The following is a 15351-nucleotide window of genomic DNA, read 5'->3' on the forward strand; positions in this document are numbered from 1 at the left end:
TCAGTACTGTTGTGTTTATTTTTCCAAGGCTGGACATTTTATATTAATCTGAATCAGCTCTTATCACAGCCTAACAATCGACAATAAGATCGTCTTCTGTGGCCTTCCAAGTGGCTGATAACCGTTCAATCAAATATAAGGTTAATTTCTTTTTAGACAACCCGACTGCCAGAAGAAATGTTGGCAATGTATGTTTCTGCAAACCACTGATGAGTAACATTTACACATTATTATGTAGCGGATATATTGAAACTTAATGTGGCAACAATGCTGTGGTTAAAGTATGGTTAGATGTAGGCACAAAACCCACTTGTTTATAGTTAGGTAAAAATCATGTTTTGGCTTAAAGTACTGGGTTCTGGTGCACAATTCCTGCTGGAATTGCTGCTTTTTCTCAGTAAAAAACAAACGTGTTTTGTGCCACTTAGGCACAGTGGTGCTGTGAACTAAATGCTAACAAGAACATGGCAAAGTCACCATGGTGACAATGCTAACATGCTGATGTTAAGCAGGTATACTGTTTACTCATGGATGTATAAAGAGAACTGGATACAGAGTTGGAGGCGGGGTCCTGTTCATTCCTATGAAAATTGCTCAGTGATGCATGAAGCCAAAAAAGTTCTGCATATAAATTATACTCATCTACTGCATCCATGGCTTCATACAGTGCTGCAGGAAATGAGTAAGCAATTTTGCACTTCTGGTCAATGGATTTCTTGCATGACTTTTTGGTTAGACGTCTGAAATAAGGTCTGTGGTTAACACCAGCTTTAGAGAGATTCACATTTTGTTCTTCGACATAAAATATGTCAGTAAATACCCCACTCCTGAGCTTTGAAGCTTCTATGTGTCTTAAAAAAAGGTGATTGCTAACAAGTGGCTAAATGGGACCACAGACTGTCACTATGCAAAACATGGCTTTACAGCCTTGTGGTGACTTTGAAGCCATGTGACCACGGTTTAGTTTGTTTATAACCTTACCATTAGCTTTACTACCACTTTATTTTTTTCTCTTCATAAATCATGATATTGGTGTTCATTTGTGGAGATTATCTTGCTGAACAAAACTTGCAATATCATAAACTTTCTGCAATAATCCGAAGTTCAATGGGAAAATCCGTTTGCTTTTTAGAACCAAGGTGATGCAAACTCTTGGGTCAGCCGACAAAAAACGTAATCCCTGCAGCACTCTATTGGGCAAGCACACTAGCATTTCTCTGTATCCTCATCTCCCAACACCTTGGTCTTCGCTCACATTAATAACATTAAGAAAATAACTCTGGATTCGGCAACTAGAAAATTTTATAACCTTTAAAACACAATGATTTAAGTAAGGGTTATGTACGTAAGTGTTCATACAGGGAAGCTGATGTACCTAAAAAATTATGCATTGATTGACTGATTTACAGTGTCTTTCACTATGGGAAAAACAATTTTTTGGCCCCACATGACTACGCAATGGATCTGGCAGTTGTAATCATATGGTTTGGCCACTGTCAAATGCTTGCTGTTCCTGTATCTAGTTCTTTTTATACATCCATGCATTTACCACCTTTTTAGTTTACAGTGTTAGCATGTTGGCATTTGCTATTTAGCACTAAGTGCAGATGAAGCTAATGGGAATGTCATTAGCTTTGCAAGTGTTTAGTCATGAACATTTAAGTCTTGATGATGGCACTAGATGAAGACTTCAGTTATCAGCAACTTTATTTCAGTTCATCTTAAGGGGGGAAATGAATATGTGAACCAAATTTCATGGCAATCCATTAAATAGTTTTTGGGATATTTCACTCAAAGCAACAAACATGAACTCCATGGTGGTAATACCAGAAAAGTCAAATAACAAAATTCAATAGGATACATGATCCGAGTTGTCAGTAGGTGGTTGCGCAAAAGACCAACCGACAGACTGACTGAGCCACACAGCTAGCATGGTTAAAAACCTAGCGGCAACCTCCAGGTGCCAAGAACTGCAGTTCCTCTAATGGCCACTTGAGGCTGGCTTCAAAAAATCAAAATGGCGACTGCTGAAATGCTGAAATCGAGGCTTCAAAACGGCAGTCCACAAACCTATGGATGACGTAACTACGTCCAAACTAAGTAAATTACCAAGCTCTCTTTTAGCTAGCACAAAGCGAGCAACATTTACACCAAGGGGAAGCAGAGGAAATGGGGACAGTGACCCTGTATTGACATGGTACTATAAATTAAACAATTCCTTGTGACTTCTGCAAGGATTTATGTGAAGGAAAGCTAAAATATTGCAGCTAAAGCAGTAGAAGGACCTCTCCTTTCTTCTTCTTCTCCTCCTCTGCCTTGCTGGCCTTCCAGGGGGAACTGATAGCCTCTGAGCTCAGGCTGTTCAGCCACGGCCCATTAGTTCACCTCATTCTGACAAGATGGAGGGCCTCTGACGATGGAACAGTCAAGTGTGCGAGCGGAGGAGGAGGGGAGGGAAGAAAATGCATACAAAAAAATTCAGTTTGGGCATTTGAAGCGCTCTCGTCTACTTTCTGAGGGAAAGGGAGGCCTCATTGCTTCAGGTTCAGCAGCTACAGCTGGTAAACTAAATAAGCATTGCCACACAGTTGCTTTGCCGTGCAGATTTATGTCAGCACAGGCCTTGGAGCTGTGCACTCAGTTAGGCGTGGCTCCAACATGGCCGGGCAGAGCTGCGCAGAGGGCAGTGAGGAGCTGCCCTCTGAAGTGCTCCTGCATTATCCTTTTACCAGCTCAGCTGCAGGATAACTGGGCCCAATTTAAGATGGAAGAAGAGCGAGGACACGATGTGTGTATGCGTGTGTGAAGGGGGGGGTGGTCTCTTCAAGTCTGAGACATGACATAAATGAACAAACACATTCGTGCTCGCACAGCAGAGGTCTCAAGATGCAAATATTAATGGGGTTTATTTTGAAAGTTTGCATTTCTTAGGCTGCTTCTGCCTCTATAACAGACACATTCAGGCTAATAAAGTGTCACCAGCTCCCTATGGTGACAGTAAACAATAGCGTGAAAACAAGATACATTTCCTCCTTTTTTATTCATCTAATTCCACCCACCGAATACAGCGGGTCTGGAAACATAGCCGGCGTGAGACTCCCGGACCCCTCTCAGAACAGTTAATTGGTGGATGTGTCTCTCCAAAACACCTCCTCTGATGTTACTCTGTGGCTTCCCCGAGGAGTCTTTAATTCACTGTTGATTTGGTTTGTTGTTGTGCTGTGTCTCAGCGTCTGAACAGTGTGTTAAAACAGCCTATTTACCACGTTCGGTGGGAGAGAGAACTGGGCAGGCTCCAGAAGGCCTGGACAAACACCATGCTACCTCACAGCCAAGCTTTTCTCCTTCTGTCTCTCTTTTCCTCTCTTTTTGATTTGCTCTGTATTTATCATTTTTAATCTCAACAGCCTTTTTTTCTACTCTTTCAATTTCATCTTTACCTCTTTTTTTTCTCTCCTCCCACCCCTGTTCTCCCCTGCCCTCTTTTTCTTTGTCTCCCTCCCTTCCAACATAATGCCTATTTGTGAAAAGAGGTTGAAGCATGTTTTATTTTGCTGCCACCCCCACCCCTGCCTTCCTTTGTGGGTTACAAAAGAACTGTGGATACCTTGGTTTGGTCATTATTTCATGCGGAGAGTAATTAATGAGACAATTAGGGGCTTTTCCTTCCCTCTGTGTTCCCTTTGAACTAAATAAATAGCCAAAAGGTGTCCTCTTTAATTGCACGTGGGTCATGGATATAATTTAGATACGCAAGCAGCCTCTTTATGAAACTCGACTGTGAGTAACCGTTTCACCGTTTGTTGTCCTGACTGCATTCATGTCTTAAAAAGACACAAATTTAATTCAGCAGCACCGTGGACAGGCAATATGACTATCAAGCACAACAGCAATCCGGTGAAGCTGAGATGAAAGTTGCCATGATCAAAACTGCAGAGCACAAAAACATTACCTGCAGTCTGCGGGACAGCATTAATGAAGCTGAAGGGAAGCACCACACACTCGTTTCAAAACAGGAACCTTTTTGTTTTTCTACTTGCTGTCACAGTGTCTTATTGATGTTGTCATGATGTGACATACCTCATACACACAGTGTTGGGGAGTAGTTTCGCTTAATGTAAATGAAACAGCAGTGTGACATATTTTGGACTAATGCAAGTCAAACTTTTTAGGTCCTAATTACTGTTGTCATTTTGAGCCTACTGAGGGACTGTATGGTCAGTGACGGGGGGGATAAAAAAATTGACGGGTTATATGTTTTTTCTTTTTGATGAAGGGAGGGTAATCTGAAGTCTTGGGAGGGGCAGGGGAGGGTCTTTTGAGATTTTTTAAACTGTCCCAGATTTCTATTTATTTCAGTCTCCCCTTAAAGGTTCAGTGTGTAGGATTTAGTGCCATCTAGCAGTGGGGTTGCAGAACTGAAACTTCTCCCAATTGTAGGGGAATTACGGTGGCCGACGCGGAAACAGGAATGGCCCTATCTAGAGCCAGAGTTTGATTTGTCCATTCTAATCTACTGAAGAAGCAACACAGCGGACTCTGTGGAAGAGGACCACACTGTAAATAGATATAACCGACTCATTCTAAGGTGACGAATAATTACAATTTTCTGGTGATTATGAACTAATGAAACCACAATTGTGAATATTTTATATGATTTCTGCCAAGAGGTTCCCTTAAATCCTACACACAGGACCTTTAAGCACAGAGCTGCGCCAGTGCTCACTTTATTTACTCGCTGACAGTGATAATGGCTGTAAAGTCAGTAGCTATTTGACAAACAGGACGTTGGTAAATGCTCATTTCCATGTCAGCTCAGCAAACCACAGATAAGTTACATTTGTATGTTTCGTACGTATCATATCAACGTTTCTAAAGTGACGTAGTTTGGATGACATGTTTATGAGCTGACTTTGTCATCACGAAGAAGAGCAACTGAGTTGGCTGCCACGTTGCATCCAGCCGCAGACTAACAAACTACAAAAGTGGTATTTTTTACCAAGAGGTCGGACATTTCCAGCATGTTTGTGCCCACAAAACTGGGTATTTTAAGCTAAAACATGATGTTTTCCAAACCTGAACCAAGTGGGTTTTGGGCCTAAACTCAACCGCATTTTAACAACAGTGTAGTCACGACATCAAATTGAAATGTAAGTTTCAAGATGTCCGTAGTTTGCAAAAATGTACTATGTCAACAATTATTTTGGCAACCGGGGTGTCCACATTTTTTTTTTTCTTAGACATTTTTTAGGGCATTTTTCTTTAATTGATAGGACAGTCAAGTGTGAAAGGGGGAGAGAGAGAGGGGGTGACATGCAGCAAAGGGCCACGGGCTGGAGTCAAACCCGGGCCGCTGCGGCAACGGCCTTGTACATGGGGCGCCTGCTCTACCACTAAGCCACCGACGCCCCAAGGGTGTCCATTTTTTTTTTTTTTTTTAAATTTCTAATTTGCAATTTAGTTATTTTTGTGAAAATAACTGTTCCATTCACATACATAATTTTTAGTCTGCTATTCACTGTTTTTTAGCTCTGTTTTGGTCTCTACCAACTCCTGAGGGAAATATCTGGCTCTTTAGTAGCTAAATGCTCCACTACGCTCATCACCTGGTCATTAACTTTGTATGTGTGCTGTTTCGGTGCTGAGCAGGTGGGTCTGTAAAGCTTTTCATTGAAAACAGCTGTCTGCTGTGACTGAGAACAACAATAAGAACGGTGAGAGTGAACCAAAACAGCAAAAATGCAACAGGTTTTCACTCCCAACTCAACAAAAAGACTGTGACTATTATGCTCCAGGTACCCCTCTAGCTTCCTGTCAGTTTCAGGTTGATACATACATACAGTGTTTTTTAAAACTAAACTTCACAGGAACCAAAGCTACTTAAGGTTTAGGCAACACAACTACTTAGTTAGGTTAAGAATAAGATCATGGCTTGGGTTACAAGATGCTGACTTTTGGTTCCACACAAGACACAAACTGCAGTCCCCTGGGTGAAATTTGTGATTCTTTGACCCATCCATCCATCCATCCATCCATCCATCCATCCATCCATCCAGACCCCCTCTCTTCTTGGACTTTCTTGCTCTGTATAATACGTCAGCTGCTAATATTACGGGGGATGGGTTTATGTTGGAGTTAGTTGAAAGCCTGGTGCGTCTCATTCAGACAGTAAAGGTGTGATATCTAACAAATTAGTGCCCCGCGAATGGAGTTGTCATGTTACGCTCGGTGAGGTTTCGTAAAAGACACAAGGCTGGCCCCACGTCACGTACTTAATGTAAATTTATGTAGTTAACGTAAAGTTATGAAGGTAATTTTTAGGCAAGTAAAGCTCTGTAGGTTAGGTTTAGGACAAGAAACGTGGTGATGACGTACCTTAAAATAACTCCAAGTTCCTGGAGGAAAGTCCTGCGTTTGTTTGCCCCATCCACTTCCTTAACCTGCCTTCTTAAGCAGATTGTCACTCTTTATGCTACTTCCGTCTTTACTCCCATCAGCACTTTGGTCACATGAACGCAGCCTTCATAATAATGTGGGTTATATTCGAATTACTGCCTTATGATTACATGGGCTGCATAGGAATTATTTTGCACTACTGTAGGTATACTTATGAACAATGCATGAGAACAGCCTGCAGTAACACAGGCCAGAGTCCTGCACGGGTCCAGTTTTCAAGATCTGCCCCGACCCGACCCGGCAACGTACAAACCCGCACCCGAACCGCAAACCCACGCATCAGGCCAATTAGTACCGCAACCCGATCCGACCCGTTGAAACACGACCCACAGCCCGACCCGTAACCTGGATTTAAAGTAATCATTTTGGGTCATATTGGCTGAATATTGAACAGCATATCGCCACAGTTAAGGTGCCAGTGAGTAAACGACCTGAATGAAGCAGCTCTCACAATAAAAACCTGACTTCAGCTCCATCATCAACCCTCTGCGTTCTTTTACCATACGAGTGTAAAAGCACTCGTTTGTTACGTTTAATGCTTTTAAACTTTTAATCTATGTAAAGGAACTTTACATGTGTAATAATAGACTTACTTTCAGTCCAGAGCGACGTTCAGCAGTTACAAGCTGTCATGTGTTTTTAGAATCCATCGAGGAGAGAAGTAATCCATCAGGGAAACACTTCAGAAACATTATAAAGTGATAGTTGTATGTTTTATCCACTTATTTCTCAAATACCTAAATAATTATTTACTGTTTTGGAAGCGGTGCTTGTTAGACGGTGGCAGCCATGTTGATTCTGTCGTCCAATCACAAATTGTATTATTAGATGGTGAAACGCGTGTAAACAGCTGAACCAATGACCGTTGCGAAATAGCGGAGGCGATCCTCAGAGAGTAAATAATGACCATCAGTAGTTTACCGAACTAATGACTGATGTGTTTACCTAAAACCCGCGATCCGACCCGCATGTTATTTTTTTCACCCAGATCCAAACCCGGGAAAAAATGTTTTTTTTTTAAAAACCACCCGCAAATCAGCTCTTTTTACCCGACCCAGTGCAGGACTCTGACACAGGCAGAGGGGCGTGACAAAGTGTTAGTGCTTGATGACCCGGGAATGAGTACGGCTTGAATGTTGCGGGTTAAACAGCGAAGCTATGAGCTGAAAATTATTTCAAAATTTTGTTAAGACGAGGGGAGCTGCAGATTCAGATGATAATTCTCTGTAGTTTTACAACTACGAGCAACCCCTTTTCACACTCACATCTTTTTTTTTTTTCTTTTTTTTTTAGATATTTTTTGGGCATTTTTTGCCTTTAATGGACAGGACAGTTAAGTGTGAAAGGGGGAGAGAGAGAGAGAGAGAGAGAGAGGGGATGACATGCAGCAAAGGGCCACAGGCTGGACTCGAACCCAGGCCGCTGCGGCAACAGCCTTGTACATGGGGCGCCTGCTCTACCACTAAGCCACCAACGCCCCCATTCACATCATTTTATACATTGTTTTTATACAGTTATTATTGAGCTTTTATGATTAAAACAGTTTTACAATATTTTATGATATTACAAGAGAGGATGTTGCATTTTTTTTCTGTGTCAAGGTAAAGGTATATTGATTTTTTTTTTTTTTAACTAAAAACTGTCAAGGCTCTTGCTCCTTTAAAAAGCGAACCATAAATTATATCTGCCCGTTGCACACAAATAATTTTTCTACAGTGCCTGAGGACCACACGTTTTGAACAAAAGTGATTATTTCCATCTTTGGTCATTTATTTGTCAATCTTGTAAATGATTCAGATCTTACAAACCCCTACCAATCTTTTCTTCTGCTATAAAACCTCCACAGTTGGTGTGGATTTCCTTTCACACTGCTGCGTCTGGCAGAAATACGCCTGAGAGGAAATATAGGAGTGACTGACATTACATTCAAAGGAAAGTTAGCACGTGTAATGCTTCTTGCTGCGATCACGTAGATGGGTTATGTGGTTTACTTTCATGACTGTACGAGTTTCTTGTAGGCAGCTGTAGGAGCTCTTCAAAACACAGAAAGGTTTATTTTTCTCCAAATAAACTACCGCTCTTGTTAACATCCCAATTAGTGATATTTTGCATTGATGTGATTTTGTTTTTGCAGCTGTACTGTAGATATCATCACTTCCACAAAGTACTTTTAACTTCATCTCTCTTGAGGGCGCCTTTGTTGAAGCTCAACTTCTCCCACTGTGAAGTAACAGGTGTCTCGTAAATCTGTACTTTTAAAGAAGCTTACACACACACTCACACATAAACTGTCTATTCCCCTGACTACAATACAGTATGTGCGGGTGTAATTAGTGAATCTCCCACCACACCTCAACGTCTCTCATTAATCTCTCATGAGTGATTAGGCTGCTGCGACGTATGGAACCACGGGAGGTGTGAAACCGGGTGTGAAACTGTTGTCATCTCATATGTTATCACACTCCGGAGACCGGGAGGATTAAACCACGCCGGGCACAGCCCATTGGCAGCTAATCATGCCGCTAATGATAAGTGAAATATTCGACTGCCTCTCATTACAATGGCATCGCAAGGTCAAGATCTCACACAGATCGCGAACACACACAAACAGTGCCACTGTTGTCTCTCCGAGGCGCCGCTTCTTCAGTCGCTCATGTTTTGTATAAACCCAGAGCAGAGGCCGGGTATAAGCCTGAGTGAAGCCTTCTGAATATGACACTTGATGGCTGATTAGAGCAAAACATCAGGGTAGCCTCCAACTGTGACGCTCTGATGAGAAGTGATCCAAAGGGTCTCGTCAGAAGACGTCATGCTGACCGCCGTTGCGGTGCCAGATGCTTTTCGTCAGTGCAGCTCCACATCAAAAAAACAGAATCTGTTCCCTGCAGGCGCCACAACGAGAGAGATCTCCATTTAATTAAAAAAGGTACAAAGTTACAAATTAGAGCAGCTGCAATTACTCTGCCTGGGCAGACATTTAGGAGAATCAAATGTCAGCAGCTATTAAGAGTGAAAAGTTCATTTAGCATTTTACTTACATGTCCGATATGATTGTCCCTGAGTTAAAGGAATATGTCACCCTCAAATGAATGAATGTATATCACCCTGTATTACACTGAATTTGTGAAAACTATGTTTTTCTTGCATGATTCAACAGTGACTGAAGAATCCAAAAACTGAGAAAATTCTTGATGAATTGAAGTCGTAGGGAGCCACGTTTAACAACAGCAGAACTATATAAAAAAATCCATATATGAACTCCTACACAACTCGTTCAGTATAATTCAAGTGTCATTTATCCAGTCATACACTCAGCACTTCCCAGACAGACAGTCCTTTCAGATGACATCCTGAACTTAAAGTGAAACTAATTACGTTCTCTTCAAGCCAGACTCCATTGACAACAACAGTAATTTTACCTCACTGAACAAAGGAGCTGCTGGTCTACTGTTCCTCGATCAGTTCGTTTGTTTGTGTTATTGTGTGACTTTGGTTTTTTAAGGTGTTAGTTCAGATTCTCTCTGAAATCACACAAGAACAATAAGGATTTAACAGATCGAGGCAGTGGTAGACCAGCAGTGCCCATGTTCAGCGAGGTAAAATGACTGTTTTTGTAAGTGGATTCTGGTTGAAGACAGCATTATGTTTCACTGTCAGTTCAGTTCTCAACTAGAAAGGGCTGTGTGTTTGTGAAATACTGAGCAAACGATTGGATAAATGAGACTTAGATTGTACTGCACAAGTTGTGTGGAAGTTCGTAAATGGATGTTTTGATATAGCTGCGCTGTTGTTGAACGTGGACCCCTACGACTTCAAATCATTGAGAATTTTTTTTGGGATTCTTTGTTCGCTGTGTAGGCATGCAAGAAAACCAAAGTTTTCCTCACAAATTCAAAGTATTACAGGGTGAGTATCTGATACACGAATAGTCATTTAGGGGGTGAAGTGTTTCTTTAAGGTTTGGGAAAGGCCATGGTTTTGAGTACCTAAACGTAATGTTGTTTTTGAGTATTTTGAAGACATTTTGATTATGGACATTTTGTGATTTAGAAAAGTTTTGTAAATGTTTGCTTATTATGTTGACGAAAATGCATTCTTGGAACCCATCGGCTGTATTCGGCGTCTGACTTCTGGCAGACGGCGATACGGCATTCCAGTTTGATTTGGGCAGAGGAGGCGAATTTCCATTTCCAACTTCCGTTTATATATAAGTAAATATGCTGAACCACTGCGATGGATTCAGAGTTTGCAGTGACGCCAATAATGTTCCACCTCGTTAGTTCACCACACGGACCATTTAACCTGGCAACAACTGCAGCCGGCTCAAACGTGATTGGTCAATATCACGTGAACTACAAACAGCCTACAACCGGAAACCAGGGGTCTTCCACTCTTCTTCCGGAGGCAAGATCTCCAGGGTTTGCATACAGACTCTACATTCACTGAATGTAGAGTCTGTATATAGAGACTAACTAAAATGTAAAATGTAATAGTATATTAGCCTCTAAAAAGAGATATCTGCATGTAAGTGCATGCAAATCTGTGCGCAATGGAACATGATTTTGTAATCAGAAGCGTTCTGGTTTCCATCTGTAGTCTGAGTAGCGTTGAGCGAGCTTTGGTTGCATGTAGGTAAACAACAAAAGAGGCGGAACGGATTGACCAAAATGCACTCTAGAGTCGAAACCCATCAGCTATTGTCTGACAAAAATTTAGGTTGTTATTAGCATTTCTAAAGTTTATCTGATTCGTAGGCAGATATTTGTTTATAGAGATTAGCTGAAATGTCATCTGGACCAATTCTTATGTCTTAAGTTGCTAATCAGACTGTAAACAACGACTGGTGCATGGAAGAGGAAGTCTTGGCCAGTATATCCATTATCTACATATTCGCTGGCTACACTGGAACTGCCGAAATATTGGCCATTACCCCAGAGAATAAGTCATCGTCAGACTGATAGCTGATGGGGTTTGAAATCAGTATTATATGAGCGTAAATTTTAGGTTAGGGTGAGATGACTAAGTGCCAGAGGATGTCTTTAGATTCCAACAAATGCTACTACACAGTATTCTTTGGTACTATATATGTTTTCCTACATCTCTACAGTGTAGTAACTGAAAGATGCATTAAATAGTCAGAGATAATGGACTATTCTGCTCACTTGGCCTTGTCCTCCATGTTGGCCACATGAGAGTAACACCAACAGACAACCTCCTGGCTTAATCTAATTCATTATACGCTCAGTTGCCAGTTTATTTGGTACACAAAACTAAAACTAATGCAGTCTAATACAACAGTCCTGCAGTATATTCTAAAATCACCAAGGTTATAATGCTCAGTTTCTGTTGATGTGCATGTGGAGGTATTTTGGAGGCTGCAGTTGTTGGTACGATTGAATTGTTTTGCATTACTCTGACAGGAGTTTCTTTTCTATAAATAAAGCTGAACTAAATATCAGAAATACAACAAACAGCCTCCAAAATGACCATTAAGTTAAATCAACACCTCTTTTAAAACAGTTTCATTGAAGAGCTGCTTCCTTTGTGTGCGAGTGAATAAACTTTTATTGTCATTTAATGTTTGATTACTCACAACTGTAAATGATCCAAACGGGGGGAGATGTGCTGCGCTCAATAAGGAAAAACATGAATCAGAGGATGTGAAATCGCATGAGAATTGAGTTTGATAGCTCCTCTAGGCTGAACTAAACATCTCAATTACCTCCAGGGGGTTGAAAAAGCACTGCAGTAAGGAGATGTGGCAGATACAATATTTAAATTGACTGCCAGTGGAAGAAAAACCCTGCTAAGCTTATATTTGATTACATATTTTATAGAACACAAACACAAATGCACGCACAAATGCACCTCAGCCACTGTAGAGCCTGCTGCTGCCAGCCCGCCACACTATTATAATCATCAGCCACATATGGAGCTGCTGTCCCGCCTGTGGGGAATAAGGTTGTAGAATGGGCCAACGGGATGAAACCGAAAGGACCTCACTACTCAGAGGTGATGAATGCTCTGCTGCTTATGGAGCCTCCTGTAGTGCATCTGTGAGAGCAGATGAATGGGGAGGAGAGGCTGATAAATTGGGTCACACGAACATAGCGTTTCTGGGTAATGCGGTGAAAACGCTGGAGGAGTGCAGTTGGGTGGCTGCACGTGCCTACAACTAGGGCAGAGCTGCTCCAACTTGACTCGATTTCCTTTCTTTGGCTCCTCTCGTGCTCCTGGCATTATTGAAAAGTTACGCTTTTAATTGCAAAAACACACTCTGGTTTTTTTTTTCATTTCTTGAAGTCACTCCCTCAAAACAACTCGCATAAAATTAAAATAGACCCAAATAGAAACAGCCTTGTTGGTTGATGGTTTGCTCCATGGCTTCACAAACAAATTCTAAGTTGATGCTTATATTCAAGGACATAGTATTAATATGTATTGCACCATTTTTGCATGTCAGTCAATTGTGCAGTAACTAATTTGTTGAAAATTCAACATTAAAGTGTAACTTTGGTATTTTTCAACCCGTTTTTGTGTCTAAGTGAATAATTGTAACCACAATTTTTGAAAGTGGTCCAGTATTGAATGAGAGGCAGCTGCAAAACAGGCTGCAGTGTATCCACTTGGGGCATGTTTTCACCATCTAAATTTGCTTGTTTTTGGCACTGACAGACTCAGATTGTTTTTGTAAGTGTCTAACAACATTATGGAAAGGATCCCTACTGAGAAACAAAACATTTTTTTTATTTATTTTTTTTACCTTTGATCCAGTTGGTTTGTTACTGTCTTCCTTGAACCACTTAACTAACTTCACAACGAGGCTTCTCCATGAGCGAGACTTGGTTAGACACAATAACAAACAGACTGGATCAACAAAAGATAAAGAAAAAATTATAATTTCTCTGTAGGGGTCCTTCCCATAATGCTGTCAGACACTCGTACTAACAATCCAAGCCTGTCAGTGGCAAAAACAAACACTATAAGCAGACATAAATTGACAGTGTATAATTGCCCTGAGTGGTTGCAGCCTATTTCGCCACTGCAGCTGCAGCTGAACCAACTCCAAAAGCTTCCCATTCATCATTTCCACACAAAAACATGGGAAAACTGGGTCAAGGTTGAGATATACCGAAGCGTCCCTTTAATTTATCTTCAAAAAGTTAATTTCCTCTGAAAATCATAGAATAATTAAGTACCTAAATGCTTAAAATAATTATTATGAATCTTGATTTCAGATATTTGTTTCTCTGTTACAGATTTCTCTGCATAAAATGGACAAATATAAGATCCAGTGACATAAAAAAACAAAACATTTTATCCTGTGCCCCTGCATTAATTGTTTCTCTGAATAGGTCAAATACTGTAAAACTTCAATTATAAGCAGAGTCCCAATTAAATCCTGAGTCCCTTTTACTAACTTTTAATAGAAGTTCTTTGGTTTTATAAAACTAGGTTGTTGGCTACCTCAAATTATGTGTCCATTCCTCAATTACCCTGTAAGTCATTCATATTCCTTTAGTCTGTAAGGGTCTTCGGATCAAAAGAATGAAGAGTTTTTCTTAAAAATGAATCAAAGTTGTGAGCACTGTTTTAACAGCATAAAGTGGCGATGTGTCGGTATGCCTGGTGCCGTAACCCATCATGAATGATTCATAATTGATATATCATCTAAAGCCTAACTTTTATTCAAGTAATATTCATACTGGTTTGAATAAACAATTTGTTTTCTATTTCCTGATCTTTGCTGAGCAACAGTTTTGTGTGAAACGAATTAAAGTCCTGTCCCGTGTAGAAGCCTGTCCCAAATGTAGGTCTGCTGATTTCAGTGACTTAAGCAAATACTACCCCGGCCAATAACTGAAGTTTTACGGTAAGAGTATTTTGAGTCATTTCAAGTGTTAGTATATCAAAATCCCCTTCTTTCAGCTTCCTGTTTTAGGGTTCAACATATTCGATAACACATCCTGCACTCACTAGCAGATAGATAAACGTAGCCAATCAAAAGGAATTTGGGATGATCAGCTGACCTACCTCATTATGTACTGTAAAAGTGCACTTAACCCATTGTGGTAGTAGATGGTTATATCTAGTTATGTCATGGGTCGGAGGAGTGTGGCTTAATATATACATTTCTAACTCCTTCTAGACCTCCTAATCCAACGAAGCAACGTATCCTTATATAATGGTTTGTTTGATATCTAACAAATTAGCACCCAGAGAATGGAGTTGTCATGTTACATACTTAGTGTAATGTTATGTAGGTTGGGTTTAGCTGAGGGAAGTTACCTAGGTTAGGTTTAGGAAAAGAAAGATGGTGACGATGTACCTCAAAATAACTTAAAGTTATAAACACTGTTCTCTTGGGGATAAGTCCTGTGTTTGTTTCACCCAAGCACCACCCCTACCTGTCTCCTTAAGCAGACTTTCTCCTTTTATACTGCTTCCTTCTTTACTCCCCATTGGTCATCTGATTGCAGCCTTCCCAATAACGTGGGTTATAAATAAATTCTGGTACATTACTTTTTGTAGGTGTACGTACAAACAGAGCATGAGAACAGCCTGAACAATGCAGGCCACAGAGGTGGGGATGAAGGCCAGTAGTCCTCTGCACATATTGATCATGATTTGATCAAATCCCTGTGCAACTGTTACCTGATCATATATTTAATTTCACTCGAAAATAAATAAATAAAAAACCCAAACTGTTGTTTCACAGGGCCTTTAAAAGATAAATGAATTGAAATATCTGAATGTCAGCGTGACATAAATCTGTGGCAGCTCTGACAGCAAATTAGCAGTATCGACCTTTAAAAAAATGTGTAAACGTCAATCATTAACACTTATCATGTGCCAGCTTACATGTATAGACAGTCTGTGTATGCCACATCATCT

The 15351-nt window shown here is 40.6% G+C and overlaps 1 protein-coding gene across 9 annotated transcripts in view; it reads right to left on the minus strand.

Annotated features, from left to right (window-relative positions):
- The window catches only part of dab1b (DAB adaptor protein 1b), a 155478-nt gene that overhangs the window by 48761 nt on the left and 91366 nt on the right, over positions 1 to 15351 (minus strand). Inside the window, exon 1 of one of the 9 annotated variants that reach the window (XM_049597285.1) lies at positions 7050 to 7229. The exons of 7 other annotated variants lie outside the window; for them this stretch is intronic. The gene's annotated coding sequence lies outside the window, so the exon portion shown is untranslated. Of the gene's footprint in view, positions 1 to 6375; positions 6477 to 7049; positions 7230 to 15351 lie in introns of those variants that run through there. One more of the 9 variants, XM_049597286.1, reaches the window with a different exon arrangement.

The sequence above is a fragment of the Epinephelus fuscoguttatus genome, linkage group LG15 (genome assembly GCF_011397635.1).
Source record: "Epinephelus fuscoguttatus linkage group LG15, E.fuscoguttatus.final_Chr_v1".
Taxonomy (NCBI): domain Eukaryota; kingdom Metazoa; phylum Chordata; class Actinopteri; order Perciformes; family Serranidae; genus Epinephelus; species Epinephelus fuscoguttatus.